Source organism: Triturus cristatus, chromosome 1_1 (genome assembly GCF_964204655.1).
Source record: "Triturus cristatus chromosome 1_1, aTriCri1.1, whole genome shotgun sequence".
Lineage (NCBI taxonomy): Eukaryota > Metazoa > Chordata > Amphibia > Caudata > Salamandridae > Triturus > Triturus cristatus.
The window spans coordinates 149337871-149349921 of NC_140579.1; the positions used below are offsets into that span (position 1 = coordinate 149337871).

A 12051-nucleotide genomic window follows, 5' to 3' on the forward strand; every position below is an offset into this window, starting at 1 on the left:
CGACGACGACGACCTCGTCGACGGTGGCTTCAACGACGAGGAGATCTCCATCGACGGCAGTCTATGTTACCTCGTCGACGGCGACAATATCTATTGTTACATCCCAATCTATGACTACGTCGACGACGACCACTCCATCGTCGACGGCTGGAAAAGCTATCTCGTCGACGCAAAAAATTAAAAAATCATCGTCGTCAGTTAAGCTGCCGACGGCAGCATCGACGACGACACCATCGACGAAAGCTCCCTCGTCGACATCATCGTCGACGAGGACACCGTCGACGAGACCTTCGTCGTCGACATCGTCGTCGACGAGGACACCGTCGACGAAGCCTTAGTCGTCGACGACATCGTCGACGAAGAGACCGTCATCATCTTCGTCGCTGACAACGACACCGTCGACGATGACCTCGTCGACGACGTCTCAAATGCAAATAATACCTGTTACACCGTCTACGACTCTACCGTCGACGGGCCCATCGACGGATATGGACTCTGATGTGCAAAGTACTTATGTGCACCTCAAAATAACTAAACGTGCACTGACTCCGGCCCTCACTTCACCCAGTAGGGTCCCAACCTTGCCTCCAGCTCAACTTTTTGACGAGGAAGACTCAGATAACGGCAGTATATTCCCTGCTGCGACGAGTCCATTGCAACTGCACGTAAAATATCAGGATATCTCTGACTATGAGGACATTGACCAAGAATATCAGGAGGTTTCACCTCAGGAATATGTGCAGCCCCCACCTTCCATGGTTTGTCTGCCTGCGTCTTTGGTCACGGATCTCCAATTCCTGATATCTGATTATAAGCAACGGTTTCCGACACCGGCACCTTCCCCGATGTCAGTTGGGCCTCCAACACCAAGGCCACGACCGCCTCCATTGGTTTTGCAGTCAGAGCCTGTCACATCGCCACTTCATCCCACCACAGATGACGAGGATGACGGGGAGCCTGAAGAAGGAGAGCTTCAGGATGTCCAATCTCACCAGGAAGAATGGGATGACTACATCCTTCCCTGCCTGGTTTCTCCTGCCCCTACCACGGCGGACTCGCCGCCAGAGGACATTGGCGGCTTTCATAATATCATAGAGCGAGCGGCCCAGCGCTTTCAAATTCCAATGCCCTTGCACCAACAGGACTGTTTCCTTTATGATTTTAAGGAACCTTTTAAGAAGTCTGTCCGTGCAATTCCTATCATAGACTACATTTGGGAACAAGGCATAAAGATTATGCAGAATCCTTCCTCGGTCCCTCCAGTGTTACCACGGCTGGATAAAAAATATAAAGCGCCAGACACTGCTCCGGCTTGTCTCACAGGCCATCCAAAGCCGGACTCTGTCATTACCCAGGCCGCACAGAGGAGGTCAAACAACCCAGCTGCTCTGTTGACAGCTCCATCAGATAAGGAGGGTAGGCGACTGGAAAACATAGGCAAACGTTTTTCCTCAATGTCGGCTTTAACAGTGCGTGCCTCCAACGCCCTAGCACTGTTGGAACGTTACAATCGTCAGATGTGGGCGGACATTGCGCCATACTTGGCAGACTTACCAAAGGAGTCAAAAGACGAGGCAAAGAAGATCTAGCTGGAGGGGGAAAGATCTGCCTCTGAACTCATAGACTGCGCAATGGATATTGCTTCGACCGGATTTTGACAACTAGCTGGCGCAGCGGTCCTTCGACGCCAAGGTTGGCTAAAGGCAACCTCCTTCAGGCCGGAGGTCCAAACCAAAGTGCTGGATATGCCATATGATGGCCAACTTCTCTTCGGCGCACATATTGATGAGGCATTACAGGGTATTAAGAAAGATACTGATACTGCCAGAGCTTTGGGTACCTTACAATTTCGGAACCCTTCCTTTCGAGGTTCAAGAGGGAGAGGTCAAACTTCAACTAGGGGAGATTTTCAACAACGTTCTTCCTTCCCTTCCTCCCAGCAATACCGTTCGCAATACCAACAGCGACAGCAATCCTCATACCCAAAATCTTCCTTTCGTGGCAAGGGAGGGAGACAAAAGGGCGCCGCTCGACGGCAATGACTTTCAACTGCAGCCGGTCTCAAACTTCTCTCCACCCTCCACCCTCCAAGATTGGTGGAAAAATTTCCCACTTTCTCCCAAATTGGCAAAAAATAACTACGGACCGTTGGGTCCTACAATTAGTACAATTCGGCCATTCTCTAGAATTCATACAGATCCCTCCTCAAACCCCGCCCCGCCAAATGCTTCACAAAAATCTACGTCCTTTACTCTTAGAAGTGAAGCTTATGCTCCAAAAGGGAGCTATAGAGAGAGTTCCCCCAAGCCAACGGGGAAAACGGTTTTACTCCCGTTTCTTCCTCATCCGAAAAAAGGAGAAAAAATGGAGACCGATATTGGACTTGAGGAATCTTAACAAGCTTCTGAAAAAGCAGTCGTTTCGTATGGTCACCATTCAGGAGATATTACATCTACTCAATGCGAACGACTACATGGTGTCGTTAGACCTGCAAGACGCCTACTTTCATATACCAAACCACAAAAAATTCCTACGATTCATGGTGGCGGGCAGACATTACCAGTTTCGGGTTCTGCCGTTTGGCCTCAAATCGGCGCCATGCATTTTCACCAAATGTCTAGCTCCAGTGGCTGCATATCTACGCCATCATCATCATCAGGTCTTCCCATATCTAGACGACTGACTTGTCAAGTCTCCATCTCTAGAAGGCGCGTCCAGGTCTTCCAACGCTTGTCTGAGGCTTTTCAATTCACTGGGGCTAACTCTCAATCACGACAAGTCCGTCCTTCAGCCATCTCAGCGCATGAATTTTCTGGGCGCTACACTAGACACCATACTACGGAAAGCATTCCCATCACAGGAACGCAAAGACAAACTTCAGTCGTTAGCGCTCCAGATAATATCCAAAAAGACGCTGTCAGTGCGTCTATTCAAATCCCTACTCGGGATGATGTCTTCTTGCATCCTATTAGTCCCGCATTGTCGTCTTCATATGCGACCCCTTCAAGAAGCACTGTCGGATCAATGTGTCCAGTGTACAGGGTCCTTCGACGACGTCATCCAGGTGACCCCTGTGATCAAAAATGCTCTACGATGGTGGGTTTGCCCCCAGAACCTTTCTCAAGGCTTGCCTTTCTTGCTTCCTGCTGCTCCTCATATAATCACCACGGACGCCTCCTTAGAGGGCTGGGGGGCTTTCCTTCAAGAACTGCAGATAAGCAGGAAGTGGTCCCCTTCCGAGAAGGCACTTCATATCAATCTTCTAGAGCTACGCGCAGTCTATCTAGCTCTGGTGGCCTTCCTTCCAAGAATCAAAAACTCCATAGTGCTTGTCCGAACAGACAACACAACGACAATGCACTATTTGAACAAACAGGGAGGAACTCGCTCGCTAACACTCTCTCGCGAGTCGCAAAAAAATTGGAACTGGCTGCTCCGTCACAACATCTCTCTCCGAGCAGATTATGTTCCAGGCGCCCACAACGTGTTGGCAGATTCTCTGAGCAGAAGACAGGCAGCATGCCACGAGTGGGAGCTGGATCACCTAGTTCTCAGCAACATATTTGCTCAATGGGCACCCCTCTTCTGGACCTCTTCGCCACCCAGCAAAACGCCAAATACCAACACTTTGCAAGCTGGCATCCCCAACAAGGGTCTCTGGGGAATGCCTTTTCGATCGCATGGTGCAACGTCTTTGGGTACGCCTTTCCGCGGTTTCCCCTAATTCCCAGGGTGCTACGGAAGATGAAACCGGAGCCCTGCACTCTCATATTCATAGCTCCAGCTTGGCCACGCCAACACTGGTTCACAGAACTTCACCTCCTTTCCCTGGAACCTCCAATCAAATTGAAGCCGTTTCCATCTCTTCTAACGCTCAACAATCAGCAAGTTCAGCATCCGGATCCGGCATCTCTCAAGTTATCAGCATGGCTCCTGAGTTCAGAGAGTTTCAGGGATTAGACATTCCTCCGGATTGCAGACAAATTCTAGCTCGAGCTCGAGCATATAGTACCAACAAAACGTATTCATTAAAATGGAAGAGATTCTGTATCTGGTGCAAAACAAACAGGTTACACCCTCTTTCTTCCACCCCGGAACAAATCTTGCCGTACCTCCTGCACCTGGCAAAATCTGGTCTTGCTCATGCCTCCATTAAAGTCCACCTAGCAGCAATATCACGCTTCAGGAGATCCCCTACAGGTCCATCTTCGTGGTCTAATAGACTGATTAAGCAATTCCTTAAAGGACTGTTTAGAACATTTCCTCCAGTAAAGCCTGTACCACCGGCTTGGCATCTCAACACGGTTTTGGCTCAACTAATGAAACACCCGTTTGAGCCAATACACAGAGCAGACCTTAAGTATGTATCCTGGAAGATTGCGCTCCTGCTGGCCCTTACCTCGGCAAGGCGAGTGGGGGAACTCCAGGCGTTCTCAATCCAAGACCCGTTCCTTCAGTTCAAACATGATAGGGTCATTCTTCGCACAAATCCGAAGTTTATTCCTAAAGTTCCATCTCAGTTCCATCTTAACGAACCTATCGTGCTACGTTCATTCTTCCCGAATCCACAAACAGTGGCGGAGAAAACTCTACATTCATTGGACATTAAGCGCTGCCTAAAGTTTTACATTGATAGAACGAAAGCATTTCGTAAGTCTAATCAACTCTTCGTAGCATACAGTAGGCCTAGAAAAGGGCTACCGCTCACCAAACAGAGTATCTCCCACTGGATTTCTTCAGCCATAACCTTCTGTCACCAGCAGGCAGGACGTCCACTGCGATCAACAGTTCGTGCCCATTCCACATGGGCAATGTCTACTTCCATGGCACTGTTTGCAGGGGTGCCCATTGTGGACATTTGTAGAGCGGCCACATGGAAGACGCTGCATACATTCACCAAGCATTACTGCCTGGACACGGACATCATGAAGGATGCTGCAGTGGGTCAAGCGGTACTCCGTCATCTATTTCAGTAGAGGTGAGCCCTTCCTTTCATCCCACCATCCTTGCCTCTTTACGCACATTTCGCACTGTAATGTATACATTGGCTGAGTCATTGTTTCTAGTGCTTTTATCTTTCACATGGATATGTTATTATCTAGTGACTGTATATTTACTGTACCTTTCGAAATGTGCTTATTATTGCTTACTACTCTGATTCAGGCATGTGAATCTATGAAAGATACCCTAATACTGGATAAGGAACGCGTTACTTACCTGTAACTGCGGTTATCCAGTATTGGTATCTTTCATAGATTCACATGCAACCCACCCACCTCCCCTGGAAGGGCTCTGTTGGATCTCTCAGTGATACAACTACTTAGCACTGTGCTTACGAAAATCTGAGGGACTAGAGCTCTTTCCAGGAAGGTTCTAGAGGGTGGTGCTAGCTGATTGGCTACTGGCCAAACTTTGGTCCTTTTTACATAAGGACGTGGATAGCTTACTAAGCTAAGGCCTTTTGGGGCCTGTTACTATATATGTCTACTAAGACATTGCTTTGTTATTTACCGGTGACTCCCATCCCGACGACGGGGAATGATTTAACCCAGATCTCTTGACTGGGGAGAATGTCTGCATTGTCAGAATTCCGTCCATCATTTGTTTGTTGTAACGCTTTTCGCCCTAAGTGGGATGGGTATTCCCAGACGTGGGACCCGTGCTCACTACGCCACTGGAGTCAAGCTATCCTGGCTGATGACGGCTGATAGCCAGAGACCGGTCCTAGGATGCTTGATTCCGGTCCAGGGAAGACATGGCTTGGCAGTTCGGGCTAGACTGTTCCCATGAGGCACAGGGTCAAGACTGATTTGCATATGGCCATGTCTGAACTGGGGTGGCGTAGTGGGCAAAAGAAGGATGGATTTCACCCAGATCTCTTGACTGGGGGAGAATGTCTGCATTGTCAGCATTCCGTCCATCATTTGTTTGTTGTAACGCTTTTCGCCCTAAGTGGGATGGGTATTCCCAGACGTGGGACCCGTGCTCACTACGCCACTGGAGTCAAGCTATCCTGGCTGATGACGGCTGATAGCCAGAAACCGGTCCTAGGATGCTTGATTCCGGTCCAGGGAAGACATGGCTTGGCAGTTCGAGCTGGACTGTTCCCATGAGGCACAGGGTCAAGACTGATTTGCATATGGCCATGTCTGAACTGGGGTGGCGTAGTGGGCAAAAGAACGATGGATTTAACCCAGATCTCTTGACTGGGGGAGAATGTCTGCATTGTCAGCATTCCGTCCATCATTTGTTTGTTGTAACGGGGAATGATTCAGGCATGTGAATCTATGAAAGATACCAATGCTGGATAACCGCAGTTACAAGTAAGTAACGCGTTCCTTCCCTTGATATGTTCCTGTTGTTGATGCTTGCTGAGTGGTACTGTGTTCATCCCACAACTTTGCCATGGGCTACCAGATGTGTGGGTGCATGACACACTACTGTTAATTGGTGTTTCATCATTGGGATTTGTCAGTTCTGAGTGGTGATAATGTTGTCAGACGCAGATGGGACACAGTCAGGGGTCCCCAAGGCACTTGTTTGTTCACAAAATCATTTAGTTGTCCCTAGGTGGTACCTTTCAGTGTTTGAGACATGTTTATGTGTGTGTGACTGCTACCACTTGTCCGGTTCAGGGCTGCAATGTTTGCAGGTGTCAGCATGTGTGCCTTGTGGTTCTCCTTGGCTTCTGCATTGTCCTGGGACTGTGGCAGGTATTCCACAGGTTACGTGAGCTTGTTGCAGGGATTCTGCTTATGCACAGAACTATGCGCAGGAGACCAGGACCTCAGAGAATTGTGGTGTACCAGAAACTCCCCTCAGAACCAAGAACCCCTTATCCGACTAGCTTAGTATCCCATTTGTTAGCCTAGATCTAGCTAGGCGGTCCCAATGTATAGACAAACCAGAACAAGCGACTTAGATATTTCTCAGGAGTGGTGGGAATCCGAAATACCTGTTCGTATCTATTTGTTAGTCCACAACAGAATAATACAGACACGGTAAAGTTTAAATAGTTTATTTTATAAACCTCGCGTCCTAAGATGCAGTACTTTGGCTAACACTAGCAGACTAACGGTACAGATCAGAACCATAAGCATTGTTACAATACCATACAAAATGAAAGGAGCAATCATACTAATAATGACAGTGGTATACAGCCACACTCCTTTCTCTAGAATCTAATACATTATTATTAGACTATTAGAAGGTCTCTTAGGTTAACAGGGGGGACCCCATACCGTATAGATCAGCTTAGTAGAATCACATCAAAGGATCAGCTAGCTCTCTCATGCATCAGCTCTTCTGTTCGAATGAATTCAAACTCAAACTGTTCTGCAATATTAAAGACGCTTGTCCTTCAGATATTGGCAGCTGCATGTATGATATGTCTAAAAAGTGGTACGATCAATCTAATCACAACACTCTGTACCTTCTAGTGACCCAGACTCGTTCTTTACATGATGTACAGACCAAGGGCACATTTCACTGTTAAGAATGTGAAACAACAGTTTGTTATCGTGTAAGGCAAAGTCGAGTCAGCATTTCTAAAATGAATAACACATAACAACAGTGTCGTGTGCCGCGCAGCAGAAACGACAAGCTGGCTTGCTAACAATTATCTCGGTTATGCTAAGTTAGTGTTGTAAATAGGGCGTGGCTTAATCCATCCGACACCCCCCCATGATCGGAGCACTAACCAATAGGGATACACTTATCAAGAACGCAGAGTTCAAGTGATATAGAGCGGACCCAAGGGCATGAACTATAAGTCCATATAAGGTAAGTGTAAAGTCCGAGAATTAATTAAAAAATTAGTTAAAAAAATTTTCGATGAAAAATTTTAACAGCCCTGGATGCACCCTAGAGCGACAATGTCAATCAGTCAATCCATAAAGGTATATGCACCGTAAGTTGCAACAGCTTCCAAGAGGAAATCATTGGAGCGGTCCGCAAAAGTATCTGCCATCCAATTTAGCAAGGGAAAGGAACACACGTGTTCATCAATTAACGGAGCATCCAGCATCATAATAGGACAACTGTCAGCATCCTCGATATAACTCCTTTCAAGGAATTCAATAGCCGCCTCTCCGATATCCCAGTCACCAGGGACTCCTTGTGCAGCACCCAAAGCCATAAACCCAACACCAGAACAATCAAAATCATGAACCACTAAGGGGCACATTAGTTCATCCAAATCCGGGTCAGGTGACGCCAAGTTTGACAGGCACAAGTCCAGAGCCCACTGGAAGGGACAATCTAGGCAATGAAAGACAGGTTGCACACAAGTAAAAATGGGAAACCGGAAAGATAATCCATACTTGACGCTTAAGACCGCCAGAGGGAAAGTGCCGTAATAATCAAGCATCCGGCTACGAAGATGGAACAGGCGGAGCATGCTGTCTTGCAACTCCTGGTGTGCAGCCATATCGAAGTGCGCAAATCAACAAGAGGATCCCAGCCACCAAAGCGAGGAGCAAGGGGATCCCTCCGAAGACACTCGAAAAAATAGAATGTAAAAATGCGGGGATCACACCAAAAACAGTCTGGAAGGATGTCACGAGGCCCGAGCCCACAATTTTAAAAAAATTAACAAGGCCAGTCGTAGACGAGGCATTAAAGATAGTTTGAATCAAGGTTCCAAAATGGAGGGGGAGGTCAGTATTTAAAAGAGCTTGTACCTCAGTGCGCGTGTTCGCCACATTAAGAAGAAACGTTTCACGGGACGAAGTCAACGCAACTTCCTTCTTTGACAAAAGAGCCCTTATTCTGCTCATCCTATTGAACTCTGCGTTCAAGGTTGGAATCGCCGGCCAGATGGATATATCGAGTCGGCCTTGCGGGGGTGGGAAAAGGACGTTATTACAGGAAACCACCTTCTGCGAAACAGTGACTATGTAAGGAATACCCACTAGCATCCCACAGCAAGCTTCACTATTTAAAAGCAAATAACTACCATTTGCAAGCAGCTTAAAAGAAGACGTTATAACTGGCATTGGAATCCCCTTTAGGACACAAGCCAAATTAGGAGCGTGTATATTGCAAGCGCCATGTAATTGTATATGTCTACAAGCCACAGAATGATCAGGAGCGGAAGTGCATTCTTCACATTTTAAGTAAACCTCCTTGCCATCCCTTACGCATCTGTAAGTGAACGGAAGTGACCAAACTTCGTGCAGGAACGCATCACCAAGTTGTTCATATCTACCAATGGCATAATGCTTCATGCACGAACTAAATTTAAGCAGACTAAAAGGTAAAGTGATCAATCCGTGTATAAGCCACAAGGCTGAATTCAACTCAGCAACAGAAAAAGGTAAAGCTTCTAATTTTTCAATGTGCAGCAATGCGTAAGTTGCATCTTTCATGGACATGAACTGCTGTTTTGCTGTCAAATTAAAAGGAAGGAACAACGATGAAATATTCATGTAATCCCAAGGGACTTTCCCAGCCTTTAACGTTTGCAATGTACATGCAAACTGCATAATTGAACGCAACTGATTTTGGCCATGATACAACACAGATACATCATCTTGCACAATGTCTACGACAGAAGAAACAATATTATCTAGTGTATAAATTCTAGAAGACAAAGTATTAATACTATTATCTATCACAGCCAATACTTTTTCCGTATTGGCCTGGTCAATAGCACATAATCTAGAAGCAGCTTCAATTTGCGACAATTTCCAAATTTCATTGTAAATAGCATAAACCCATCGTTTGGACCTGCCATTTGCAGGACCCTTAATAAAATCATTCAAATCCATTTTATCATTTAATCGTGATAAATGTAGCTTAACTGAAGTTAACGTGGAATGTTGCAGCCACGACTGACATAACTTGCCTACAGAGTAGGTAGTCACAGTGTGTGAAGATGTAAAACGAGGGTCAACCCTAAGTTGTGTATATCCTGGAGCCAAATCCAGAAACCGACGTTGACAGGAATCTGAGCTTGTTTGCCAAACCAACCAACCCTCAGGATTCAATGCTGAAATATTGAACGTGCCGTTGGAAACAAGGGACTGCAACATAGTAAGGGACAGATCTGAGTGATTCTCCCAACCAGGGTAAGCACCCAGATCCGGTATCGAGGGGGAAATTAATTTTATAGATATAGCCAATCCAAAACAGGTGGTCTGAAAAATAGACGAATTCAAAAATAATATATGGTTTGGGATAAGACAGGCACGATGCAAAGCTTCTGTTCCTTGTACCTGCCACGGTTTAGTTCCCCAAACCGATTTAAGATCGATAGTAGCTTTCCATACGTCATAACCTCCAATAGCCAATTCATCCATAAAGGATTTGGAATATAATAATTTTGTGTGGGTCAATCTGACCTTAGAAGTGGGTTCTACCGCCACCTTAAAATAAAAAGAATCAGGGTTTGACACACTAAAATCCGAAAAGTATGAGAATTTTTTCAATAAAGTGGCTGAGCTGCCAGGCATAGGGACAGGACAATGTTCCCATTGAGTGAAATTAACAAAATTTCGAAAAGTATTTGCTCTGTGTAGGAAATGTGTGCCATAATGTTGAAAACAAAACTGCTCATCGTAGTTTGCAGTATTTAAATACAGATCCTCAGTATCAAAAGCAGCATAATATTTTAAATCAGAAAACAGTGCTTCTATTGCTTGTACATCCCAATCATCTGAGCGGATGTTTTGTTTAACTACATCACCCATAGAAACACGAAAAACAGTTGGCACATTAATAACTTCGGTGGGACCATGAATTTGAAAGTTCACTGCATCCCAAGCAATCCCATCACGTACAGGCCAGGCGGTGATGTTCACAAACGTCTGGTCTCTTTTCATGATGTGTGATGAGGAATGTGGGGCCAAAGTTCCATCAATTAATTGAATTGTAGAATGCTCATTCAGGTAGTGTCCATTGATAAGTCTAACAAACACTACCACAAAGCCAATTGTCATGAATAAAAAAATACAAATCAGCACCAGCCAGATGTAAGTCCAAGGTGCAACCAAAAAATGTCTCTTGAACCAGGCAAAAAATATAGATATTTTGGAAGGGGCAGTGGAAGTCAATGATTCAGTTTCAAAGGAAGAATGGGACTGGGTAAGTGTTGTTGTATGTAATAGGGGCAAAGGGACTTCTGCAGGATAAGCATACTCGGGATCATCAGGCAAACCACCAGCAGTAGGTGGCACAGGCGGATCAGCAACTGTAAGCATCTCAATGGAAACCTCAGGCACGATGATAGAGGGTGGCATCCCAACAGTTTCTCAGCATCGAAGGGCAGGAAACCGAAGGTGTCATACTATGGAGAATCGGCCACCCTGTGTAGCTTGACATTCTCAATTGAAATGTACCTGTTACCCTTGCGACCAGGAAGTGGGGGTAAAACAACTGTACGTGTACCCAATACTCCAAGCACCGGTACTGGTGCACGATAAGAGGGGCCAAACTCCTTCTTGTTCTCCACCTTCTCACGGACCAGGTCACCAACTCGAGGTAGCCAGCCGACTACCGGAATCTGGAGCGCTTCTTCGGATGTAGAGGGCACGTGTTCCTTTGCTAGAGTGTCTCTTGCTTCTTGTAGATTCTGCAATACAGCACAGTGGTCATCTAGGTCAAAAGGCGCGGCAGCCGCCACCATGTCTAGACCGTCAAGGTCCGGAACAAACATTCTCACTCCAAAGAGCATCATGTAAGGGGTCCTCCCACCCAGAGACCTTCTAGGGAGGTTATTAAGTGCACGTTGGACGTCATACAAGTGGGCAAGCCAGTTCCGGCCTGTACCTAATACCTTGGCTGTCAACGATTGCTTTAGGTCACGGTTCATTCGTTCCACAACACTATTGCCCTCAGGCCGGTATGGAGACGAAAATTTGACTTGGACCCCCAAACTTCTCATTGCTTCTTTGTACGCCTTAGAGGTGAACGCCGGGCCCTGATCAGAGTGAAGGGTACCACATGCAAAACTCCCTATAAAGACACGCAATACTTTGATGACAGTCCTGGCATCAGCACTCCTTTGTGGCCACACCCACAGAAAACGTGTGCACGAATCCACTGCAACCA

The 12051-nt window shown here is 46.4% G+C and overlaps 1 protein-coding gene across 1 annotated transcript in view; it reads left to right on the forward strand.

Annotated features, from left to right (window-relative positions):
- LOC146869866 (protein TANC2-like) overlaps positions 1-12051 on the forward strand; it is an 869459-nt gene that overhangs the window by 110930 nt on the left and 746478 nt on the right. The gene's annotated exons all lie outside the window — the stretch shown is intronic.